The sequence below is a fragment of the Podarcis bocagei genome (assembly GCF_964188305.1).
Source record: "Podarcis bocagei genome assembly, chromosome: 2".
Lineage (NCBI taxonomy): Eukaryota > Metazoa > Chordata > Lepidosauria > Squamata > Lacertidae > Podarcis > Podarcis bocagei.
In genome coordinates this window covers 111,090,438-111,102,629 of record NC_138126.1, presented here as the reverse complement: position 1 = coordinate 111,102,629, position 12,192 = coordinate 111,090,438, and the positions used below count along the sequence as shown (strand labels likewise).

Sequence of the window (12,192 nt, the reverse complement as noted above, 5' to 3'; positions counted from 1 at the left end):
ATTTCTGGGTTAGGGGAGTCTGTAACCTGAAGCGTATGTAACCTGAAGTGTATGTAACCCAAGGTACCACTGTACAGAGGGTGAGCTTTGGGAAAGGCTTTGGGCCTAAAAGCCCAAATGAGCCTTCCAGGCCCCTCTCAGCTCTCTTCCCTGAGCCACAACCCTGTTTTGTACTCTGCTTGGGTGTTTTTACCTGTCTGGAACAGTTACTTGAAATTCTGCTAATGCCTCCTGCACGCCTGGAAAGAGGAACGTGTGAGGGTGTTGAAGCTAGCCTAGTGTACAAAGGTAACACACCTATTATTATTATTATTATTATTATTATTATTATTATTATTATTATTATTTTATTTGTATACCGATTTTCTATCTTACAATACAAGCGGAAGAAACAAAAAATGTACATCTTATAACAATCTAATGCAATACAAAAATGTGATAATACAAAACAAAACTTTAAAATAAGCAACCTACATCAAAAAGTAATATTCAACAATTAGTAGAGTAGTATAAGATAATGATATCAACATATAAAAGTTAAACAGAAATCCACTCAACAGTTACAATAAATAATTTCTAAACTATAATCAATAAAACAATGGCAAGCCACAGTACATAAAATAATACAATACAAATTGAGAAGCAGAGACTAGAGGGTGGAGCAAGGCAGGTGGAAGGAGGCCTTGCCTGATGGAGTCTCTCCCCTCACAGTTGCAAGGCTCACTTTGCCCTCTAGCCTCACCCAGTACTGGCGTCTGGCCCCTCGAACGAAAAAAGTGGCCTTCAGGCTCAGTTTAAGGTTCCCCACCCATTGTTGTTTTATTTGAGAGCCTGCCAAGGCCTCCCAGAAATGACACCTCTCTGTGGTAGTTGACAGGACTCCATTTACCTAGCACCACTAAGCCTTGGGCCTATGCCAGGGATGGAGAAAGCCCCATTGTAATAACTCTCCATATCAGAATATCTGCCACTCAGCCCCTCACTTGATAATATGATAATCGTGACAATACAGGATAACTGTAACAGACCCTCCAAATGTCCCTATTTTCCAGGGACAGTCCCAGGTTTACAGAAGCCATTCCAGTTTCTGATTTCATCCCAGAATGTCCCACTTTTCCATAGGACATCCCCGGTGCTTCCCCCCCAAAAAACAATGTTTAGGGGTACTCTCATTTTGACTCAAGAAAATCACCATTTTGTAGTGCAAATCGGGGAAAAATAAATACAGTAAATGGGCAAAAGTACAAAGATTCACAAAATGTTTAGGGGTATGCGTACCCCTGCGTCCCCTCAGAAAAAAGCACTGGACATCCCTATTTTCATCAGAGAAATGTTGGAGGGTATGGAGTTTTGTGACCCCTGAGCCAAGGAGATAAGCAACTATACAACCTTTAGAAGGCATCTGAAGGCAGCCCTGTATAGGGAAGTTTTTAAATGTTTAATGTTTTATTATGTTTTTATATATGTTGGAAGCTACCCAGAGTGGCTTGAGCAATCCATTCAGATGGGTGGGGCATAAACAAAATTATTATTATTATTATTATTATTATTATTATTATTATTATTATTATTATTTAGATAGGGCGTTCCTATTTTAACTGGAGAAAAGTGGAGGATATGCTGTAAACTCCTGCCCCCAACATCATGTATGGAGACAATAACACAGGTGTCAATTGCAGGGCTGTTATAATCTGCACTTCCTCTCTGTTTCCAACCTGCAGTATTGAAATGATGATGATGGATTATGTTTATTGCAATTGCAGTGTTGGGGCTTTTAAAAAATAATAATGATGAAGCTGGCCATCTCCACTGCAATGTGAGTATCAGGATATACACTTCTGTGACCAGAAGGGAAGTTCACCGTCATAAAACATTAAAAGCAGCACTGCTGATATATAGCCTACTGAACAAAGGTAAGAATCACATGCATCTGTTTCTCTGTCCATTTTCCCTCTGCCTCTGCCCACCGTTGGCATATGGTGCCCCCAAACAGGAATTGAGTTGAAAAGGTTCCCTTGGCATATCAGCATTATTGAGCTTGGTGGACCAATGGTTTCAGTGCCAACTCGAATAAAATATTGAGGGGAGCGGGTAAGCCCTGCCTTACATAATTACATGGTGTGGTGTATGCACACCATTTGAATGGCAATACCTATTAACTTGGGGCAACTCCCTCAAATATTTTACTGGGGGGCCTGAAGGGACCTTGGCCCCTAGGAGTTGGCTCCTATGGGTCTGACTCACTTCCTATGTTCTCATGTTTACTAAAGATTCAGAAACCAAAAAAGGCCACATCATGGCGGTTTCCTTACTCAGAAATATCAGATCTGTTTCTTAGCCCCAGCTAAAAATCCTTGTTCAGAAACCCAAATGTTGCTAGTAGGAAGTATTATACAATTACAGAATTTGAGCTGTGATTGCGGAATGCAGAATGACTCTGAGACTTAACTTTCTTGAATTGAGATGCTATGCTGTTCTCAGTTTTGCATGCTTGTGGATGTACATTGATACTGACTCAAGTTGACCTTCCAGAAGTTAACTGGCACCAGGGAGGAGCATGAGCATATCCTGTTCCACTTTCTGATGCTAACAAGCCCTTGATATAAAGAAAAACCAGTTCTGTTAATCTTTTAAGCAGTTTTCAATGTACTGAAACACTGGCCATAGTCCCTAAGTGGAAAAGCAAGTACTACTTCTAATTGGATGTTTGTCAAACTAATGCCTGGCGCAAATGTACTGTAGGTGAGTCATACCTGTCCATGGCCGTCTGGAGCGAGGCCTCTTACCTTGCACTTCAGCATCACTTGTTTACATCATGAATCTAATTGAAGATTTCCCTTGGAAGACCAATTTGCCTTGCAAAAATAGGGGTGGACATGGTCTTGGTTGCATTATTTGCTTATGATGTGGCTTGTAGAAACATGACAACTTGACATGTTGATCAAGTCTGGGTCATCATTCCTGTCCCTAGTTCTTACATAAACTGCTGCAACTGGCCCCTCTGTAAATTCAGCAACTAGGTGAACATCTGCTGTATTATTTGATCCCAGCAGAACATTGGGCTTTATATGTGCTGCAGAATATGGATGTCTGGACAAGAATTACCACTGGCAATATTTACTGTGTAATATTTCAGTTTTCAAAAGGGTTAACAATTCAGTTTCCTTCTGGCCAAAGTGAGGGGATTATGGTCTCCTTTTTCAGAAAACATCCCTAATGGGATGTTGACTGTTTTTAGCCGCAGAGTCAGGTGGGGTCTATCTTCTTCCTTATAGCTATGTTTTCACAGTGGAATAAAGAAGCATCCCTGCTGTCATGTTGTACATGTATTAATTTAATACGTTCTTATTTTATATTCTGAGCTGATAGATCTGAAGGGCAACTAATAAAAACCTGCAGTTAAAAACTACATAACATCCAAAAATGAAACTGCATAAATAATAAAACAGGTTGGGCAGCAAGGAAAATCAGGAGAGAAAAGAATGTCAAGTTGAATCAGATAAAAGTGATCAATAAGCCCCAAAACCCTTCTGTGGAGAAAAAAGACTCATTCTTATCAGTTCCCTAACAGACAGAAGAGTGGAAGCATGGTCAATGACCCTACAAAGAGAATGCCAATGTCTCAATGCCCTGTTTGGCTAACCACCCACCCACCAAAGGCTTATAGTTAGGTTTCTCAGGAAGTTTTTATTAATGAATAGGTACGCTATGTTTTATGAGGGACGTGGGTGGCGCTGTGGGTTAAACCACAGAGCCTAGGACTTGCCGATCAGAAGGTCGGTGGTTTGAATCCCCGCGATGGGGTGATCTTCCGTTGCCCGGTCCCTGCTCCTGCCAACCTAGCAGTTCGAAAGCACGTCAAAGTGCAAGTAGATAAATAGGTACCACTCCGGCAGGAAGGTAAACGGTGTTTCTGTGTGCTGCTCTGGTTCACCAGAAGCAGCTTAGTCATGCTGGCCACATGACCCGGAAGCTGTACGCCGGCTCCCTCAGCCAATAAAGCGAGCTGAGCGCCACAACCCCAGAGTCGGCCATGACTGGACCTAATGGTCGGGGTCCCTTTACCTTTACCTAGGTATGTTTTAAAAGGGAGAAGTTGGTCCTTGAGCTATCCTAGCTGTACACAATTAAACACCACAGAGGTTAAACATGTTCCTTTGAACTGGGCCTGGAAACCAACTGGGATCCAGTGAAGTTGTCTTAGAATCAACACTGTATGTTCCACTCTTGCCATCCCCAGTTAACATTCTGGAATTACCTTCTGGATCAGCATAAGTGCCAACTCCCTGGGGTCCTGGGTGCCCAAGTACCCATAAAATTCCCCATGAAGGGGCTGGGCACCCACAAATTTCAATGCCAAGGCCATGCACGCTGCATGGCACCTGCTGCCCCGGGCACCCATGGTCACGGGGCTAAGCTGGCATTCCTGTGAATCAGAGATAGTTATTGAGAACCTTTCAAAAGCTGCCAGCGTGGAGTATGTTACAGTAATCCAGTGGTTTTCAGCTAGTGTGCCGTTGCACCCTGGGGTGCCTTGAATGATGGTCAGGGGTGCCGCAGGCCTCTGTCCCTCTTTCCTTCCCTCCCTCCTCTGATGCCCTCTCCTTTCTCTGTCTCCCAAAGGCTTGCACAGCTGTTTATTGCAGCAGCCCTGGCTATAAACTAGAGTGGTACCTCGGGATGCGAAAGCGATCCATTCCAGAGCCCCGTTCACATCCTGAATAGAATGTAAGACGCGATGGCGCATCTGCGAATTGCGTTTTGCTGCTTCCGCACATGCGCATGACGTCATTTTGAGCGTCTGCACATGCGTGAGCGGCGAAACCCGGAAGTAATGCGCTCCGTTACTTCTGGGTTGCCGCAGAGCGCAACCTGAAAACGCTCAACCTGAAGCATATTCAACCCAAGGTATGACTGTATAAGCTTCGCAGGCGAATTGTGCCTCTGGGAGGCACCCCTCTTTGGGGCAGGGGGTGAAGCTCAGAGACCTGGGGCAGTGGCTGCTCAGAGGACTCCCAAGGAGAGGGGAGAGGAGAGGAGGCAGAGGTAACACTCCACAGGGGAGGGTGTTCAAAAAAGGGAGAGAAGCTGCCAGCTCTGCAGGCAAGGGGTGACATAACTGGGCTCCTGAGCCCCACAGGGGTGGCACAGAAAGAATGTAGTTGGTTAAGGGAGCCGTGGACTCAAAAAGTTTGAAAACCTCTGCAGTAATCCGTTCACACTTATGTGTGTGGTTTCCCCATGCACATCCAGCTAGGAGCCACAGCATGGCGCCAGAGGGCAGCAGCAGTGCTTTTGTACTTCATCTACATTCCAAGGCTGATTTGGGGGGGAAACACACAAAAAACAAAGAATGTCCCCTTTGTTTTCTGATTGCTCAGAACAAAAGGAAGTAAGAATGAAGAGAAAGGGGGGAGGAATAGTGAGACAGACTGCAAACTGTTTCTGGAGGACAGCATCAAAAGTAGAGGTGCCCTGAAGCACATGAGATCAGTAATGGGGGAAAACGAAGGAACAATTAGATGCTCTGCTTCTCTCTTATGTCAAGGTTTCAAGTTGAAACCTTCTCTCCATGTAATCTGCTTTGAGGTTTGCAGAAGGCTAGTCTTGCATTCCATGCCTGAGGTCCTATTTATGTCAGAAACCATCTTTTCCTCTTTGGTGTCACCTGTTTTCTGTGTGACTCATCCTCTGAGCTGGGTGGAGGGAAATTTGGGGCTAAAGCTCAGCAGTGCCTCAAGGACAGGCTGAGCAGCTACAGTGCTGAATGTCTCATCTGTGGCTCATCTGGACAGGATTTTGAGCTGACCTGGATTAGAACTCAGCTCCACCGAGAGCTGCTTTAATCGAGGAGTAGGATCTGGGCATTTAAAGTCACTGGTATGGTGCCTGTATATTCCCGCCCCTCTATGAATAATAAAAAATTGGTTGGGGCTCTTTGGACCACAGCTGTGACTTAGAGGGGCATTAGACCAGGGATGATAATACAGTGGTGCCTCGCAAGACGAAATTAATTCGTTCCGCAAGTCTCTTCGTCTTGCGAGTTTTTCGTCTTGCGATGCACGGTTTCCCATAGGAATGCATTGAAAATCAATTAATGCGTTCCTAGGGAAACCGCCTTCAGACCAGGTCCGGGGACAGTCTGTCCCCGGACCTCTCCTGAAGGCTGGGGGGGGACAAGGGCTTTTCTTCCCACCCCCAGCATTTTAAAAAACCCCGGGACAGCGGAAGACTTCTCCGCTGTCCAGGCGATCTTAAAATGCTGGCGGGCGGCATTTTAAAATCGCCCCGGACAGCGGAGGACTTCTCCGCTGTCCGGGGCTATTTAAAAGCCCCTGGGAAGGCAGGCAGGGGGGACAAAGACTTTCGCCCCCTGCCCGCCTTCAGAAGATGTTCCCGCCCCCCCTCCCTGTTTCGGAACAGCGTTCCGAAGTGGGGCGGCTGGGGCAGCTGTTCCCGCCCCCCTCCCCGCTTCGGAACAGCGTTCCGAAGTGGGGCGGCTGGGGCAGATGTTCCCGCCCCCCTCCCCGCTTCGGAACAGCGTTCCGAAGTGGGGCGGCTGGGGCAGATGTTCCCGCCCCCCTCCCCGCTTCGGAACAGCGTTCCGAAGCGGGGCGGCTGGGGCAGATGTTCCCGCCCCCCCTCCCCGCTTCGGAACAGCGTTCCGAAGCGGGGCGGCTGGGGCAGATGTTCCCGCCCCCCCTCCCCGCTTCGGAACAGCGTTCCGAAGCGGGGCGGCTGGGGCAGATGTTCCCGCCCCCCGCTTCGGAACAGCATTTTAAAATGCTGGGGGTCGGCAGCGAACGCTTCGCTCCCGACCCCCAGCATTTTAAAATCTCCCCGGGACAGAGAAGTCTCTGCTGTCCCGGGGAGATTTTAAAATGCTCCCGACTTCTCTGCTGTCCCGGGGAGATTTTAAAATGCTGGGGGTCGGCAGCGAACGCTTCGCTCCCGCCCGCCAGCATTTTAAGATCGCCTGGGGCAGGCGGGGGGAAGGCAGGCGGGGGGGAGCAAAGACTTTTGCCCCCCGCCGGCCTTCAGAAGAGGTCCTCTTCTGAAGGCCGGCTGTGGGCGAAAGTCTTTGCTCCCGACCGCCAGCATTTCCCTATGGGCTTTCGTCTTGCGATGCAAGCCCATAGGGAAATTCGTCTTGCGAAGCGCCTCCAAAACAGAAAACCCTTTCGTCTTGCGGGTTTTCCGTCTTGCGAGGCATTCGTCTTGCGGGGTACCACTGTATAACACCGGTCCTGAAAGACCTACATTGGCTCCCAGTACGTTTCCGGGCACAATTCAAAGTGTTGGTGTTGACCTTTAAAGCCCTAAACGGCCTCGGCCCAGTATACCTGAAGGAGCGTCTCCACCCCCATTGTTCTGCCCAGACACTGAGGTCTAGCACCGAGAGCCTTCTGACGGTTCCCTCACTGCAAGAAGCTAAGCTACAGGGAACCAGGCATAGGGCCTTTTTGGTAGTGGCTCCTGCCCTGTGGAACGCCCTCCCATCAGATGTTAAAGAGATAAACAACTACCTGACATTTAGTAGACATATGAAGGCAGCCCTGTTCCGGGAAGTTTTTAATGTGTGATATTTTAATGTATTTTTAATCTTTGTTGGAAGCCGCCCAGAGTGGCTGGGGAAGCCCGGCCAGATGGGCGGGATACAAATAAATTATTATTATTATTATTATTATTATTATTATTATTATTATTATTATTATTATTAATTATTATTATTGGGCTCCAACTCCTGCCAGCTTCAGTTAGTGTGGTCAACAATCAGGGATCATGAGAGATGAGTACCATCTGGAGAGTCATAGGATCCCCACTCCTGGGTTTGATGTTACAGTGAGTATGATTTTTATATTGCTGTAAACTGCTGTGATCTATTTTTATGATACAGCAGTATTTAAATATTTTTTATAAATAGATAAATAAAAGAACTAATATATAAAAAAGTTGGGAGATCCAGTTACAGATTTCTTGCACTTTATCCTTAGACACTCTGCCGCCTGCTAGGTGCAACTTCCATGCTTCGCATGCTTAGCCTGTGGTTCATCCTTCCAGAGGGATCTGTTTGGCCCAGAAGCTGCCAACAGATAAATCGATCCCCAGGGCTGCTTCCTTCAACACCTTATCAGGTGAATCCTGCTACTTTCTGCAGAGGGTGGGGGCCCCATCTCCAGTGCCCATGAACTTTGCTTTCTTCTGACTCTATCTCTGATCTCATTTCCTCCCACTCCTCTCCTGACTGCGGCCATTGTTCTGAGCACCCACTCCTGAATCTCTGCCATCCTCTCCCTCCCTCCACGCCATGCGCTGTGACAGGTTGACCTTGCTGGTGGTGTGCTGCTCCTCATGTTGCTCTCTCCCGCCAAAGGCCCGGGCAGAGAATAAGGATGATGACACAACAGTAACAGTCCACCCATCTCTCTCTCCTCTCTGCCAGGCTGTCTTCACTCTGAATGACCAAAGAAAGCCATTGATATGGATGGATAGATATAGAGGCTGCTTTTGTTTCCCACTGGCTCTTTCCAGAAGATTGTGGCAGACACAGCAGCAGAACTCAAAAGGTATTAGAAAAGAGGAATAGATGGGGAGGAAAAGGGACATTATAAGCAGAATGCAAGAGAGAAAGGAGGTTCTTATTAGTGCCAGATTTGAGGCAGTGTGGGCATGCAGAGCTGAGGGAGCGCAAAATATTATAACCACCACCACCACCACCTATAATTATAGGAGTACCTACTGAGAAGATCCATAAAAAGTGACTGTACTGAAAGGAATTATAGTGCAAATAAGAAATATTTGGAAGGGGTTACAATTTTTGCCCTCGCTCAGGGTACTGCATTACCCAGTTCCACCGCTGTTCTCATGTTCAGTAAACTCTCTTGCTGTCTTGAAATAATTTTTCTCTTTCCTGTTCTGTGACCCGGTCTAACTTTATGCACAACAGAAGAGAAACACAGCGTTGCATTAAGGTGCTGGTTCCTGGGTCCTACTGAAGATATTGAGAGGGAACAGTGATCTAGCACTGTAGAACAAGGGTCTCGAGTCCAAAGGTGGCTAGAATCCACACTTCTTTGCCCTTTAATAATTTCATCCAAACCCTAGAGGTGTTAGGTTGTTCTTCGACTTTACATATGCTCAAGGAGGTACTAGCCCCATGTGCAAGGCTATGGTTCCAGGATATGGTCTGAAGGCAGCTGAGGCTACCACTTTGCCAAAGCCAAGGAGGTTCAGACAGTGCCTGGATGGGAGACTGCAGATCCACACATATATTTAAAGCACATCTAGCACATATTTAAATCACATGACCTTCCCCCAAAGAATCCTGGGAATGACTATTCCCCATTCACAGAGATACCATTCCAGGCAGCCTTAACAAACAAAGTTCCCAGGGTTCTTTGGGGGAAGGTCATGTGCTTTAAATGTGTGTTGGATGTGCTTTAAATGTGGACTTCTCTAAGACTGACATGTATGCTAACTTGGATTACATGATGCAAGGAAGGAAGGGGATATAAAGGTAAGGAAATACAATAAAACCCCGGCACAGCAAACATGTCAGGGGGCTTCTGAAATCAGGACCTGGGATTGAGCTGTTTTGATAGATTTCTAAATACATGTAAACAAGGCTGGTATGATGGAAGTATCCACCCAAATGTCCTTCCTTGGTTGAGTCATTATATTTGTTCTTAGGTTGTTAAGTCCTCCCATGTTACCTGGTAGCAGCCTTAAGGAAACATCCTCAAATTGTCTCTTCTTCAATCCAAATATTCCCATTACCTTTCTAGAAGTCTTTTCAATGCTATGCAGGTTGTATTTCATGTCTCCTTCCCAAGACGGGGCCAAACATTTTTGCTGCCTGAGGTTATGAACAAGATTCTCTCACTACCACCACTTCATTCAACATATAGAAGCCACATACAAAAGCCACATACAGAGAGGCAGTGTGGTGTAGTGGTTAGATTATTGGACTAGATCCTAGGACACAGGGTTCAAATCCCCACTCAGCCATGAAGCTCACTGGGTGACCTTGGGATAGCCACTACCTCTCAGCCTAACCTACCCCACAGGGTTGTTGTGAGGATTAAATGAGGAGGGAGAAAACCATACCTGCTGCCTTTAACTCCTTGGAGAAAAAAAGTGAGATATAAATGCAACAGAATAAAACTGGCAGGTGAATTTTTCTTCAGCAGTCGGGTCCTCCACCAGCTGGCTAACTTAGGGAGCCCAGGGGGCAGACATCATGGCACTGTACAGTTCTGGCATCTTCTGCCAATCAGCATTGGCCATCTCAGACAGCCGCCTCCCTCTGCCCAACAGTAGGGCTGGCTCTTCCTCCTTCTAGTGACATTGTGAGGTGGGCTGAATTAGGCTAAGATAAGGAACTGCAAACTACTTAGTGAGCCCATGGCTAATCTGAGATTTGGACTCAGTTCTCCCAAAGCCAAATGTAGTTCTTCAGCCTCTACAACTAGCTGATTTAAGAAAAGGGAAACCTTACTGATGATTAGTTTTAGGAATTGTGACAGTATTAAGAGGAAACCTGTCCTACTTCCCAACCTGTGAAAAACCACATTTGTCTGTGCAGTGGCATGACATGTTTCCGTTCTACACAGTGAAGATTAAAATCTTACTTTTAAGTGTTGTTTGTTTTTGAAGCATGTTCTGGACAGATGTGGCAAGAAGCTCCTTGGGGCACCTGACAGTGCATATATACTTGGAAGTAAGTCCCATTTAAGCATGTATAGAATTACAACCTGAAAGTGAGCGAAATACAGCCTTTCTTCCCTGACACAGACCTTACATTAACCACATTTAAAACACTGTTATAATACCCAAAGTTTCCAATAGACCACATTGGCCTCACTGAAAGAGAGAGAATCCCACCCCCCTTGTTCAGTCCTGATATTTTAAAGGTAAAGGTAAAGGACCCCAACAGTTAAGTCCAGTCGCAGACGACTCTGAGGTTGCGGCGCTCATCTCGTTTTACAGGTCGAGGGAGCCAGCGTTTGTCCGCAGTTTTTCTGGGTCATGTGGCCAGTATGACTAAGCTGCTTCTGGTGCAACGGAACACCGAAACCAGAGGAGTGCATGGAAACGCCGTTTACCTTTCTGCCGGGGTGGTACCTATTTATCTACTTGCACTTTTTGGTGTGCTTTCAAACTGCTAGGTTGGCAGGAGCTGGGATTGAGCAATGGGAGCTGATATTTTAGCTCCTCCCAAATATGCATGCAATCACATGATAGGTAGGTAGGTAGATTTGTAGATTCCAGCAACTGCAAAATGAACTCACATTACCCCAAGGCAGGCTTGTTTTATATGTTGTCAGTGCTTCATCTCAGGCAAATAAATAAATCCATCTATTCAGACACATTACACAGAATTAACATTACACAAGGGGAGAAAGTGGTGGGCAGCTCAACTTTTTCAATATCAGTTAAATCACAGCTAATTAAAAAAAAACCTCAGCCCAGCTGCCCTTCTTCATATAGCAGGATAGTCCTAAGGAACCACGGTGTGCTTAATGGGAGAGTGAGCCTTTTTTTAAGGATTTCTTAATTACTAAACCTGGAGGTGAAGGGGAAGCCTGGTCCAGCCAAGGGTATTTATGTATAGACACAGGAGTCAGATTGTAACGGGAAAAATGGCTCATCTACTTTTGATATAATCAGGGAAGTGGATTAAATCTGCGGAGCGTGGCTCGGTGGGATTTTTACTAACCAAAGTTGTTTGCACGTCCCTGCTACTAGCAATATTTATTTATTTAATATAATTTACACATTGCTTGATGGAGTGGGGGGAATCCCCGCCCTCAAGCAAAATGACCACTAACAAAAAATTATCCACAATATAGTCAGAGAATGGGTTATGTTGATATGGCACGGTTTCTCAAATTGGTAGTTTCGTTGCTAGTTTGATCCATTGACTACAGCGGTGCGCGCGTTATTATGAACTCTTTTTCATGAGAGTTTGCAAAACAACAACAACAACGTGGATCACCCTTGCCTAGAACTAGATAAGGCTTTCTACCTCCACCCTTCTTTTTTAAAAAAGTAATAATACAGTAATACAAATCTCCGCTTTCCACTCCTCGGCATGGGAGCTTAGACTGTTGTCCTCTGATTGGCCAGGCTAGGGCGCAGCCTCAGCCAATGAGGCGCGACTTAAGCTTCCCCTTGAATGAAGTGTGTGTA

At 46.1% G+C, this 12,192-nt stretch overlaps 1 long non-coding RNA gene across 1 annotated transcript; it reads left to right on the top strand.

Moving 5' to 3' along the window:
- Positions 1 to 7,739: 7,739 nt before the first annotated feature.
- LOC308580270 lies at positions 7,740 to 10,852 on the top strand. The gene is made up of 3 exons (XR_014004769.1): positions 7,740 to 7,842; positions 8,444 to 8,567; positions 10,657 to 10,852. It is a non-coding gene; the product is annotated as an uncharacterized lncRNA (long non-coding RNA).
- Positions 10,853 to 12,192: the final 1,340 nt, after the last annotated feature.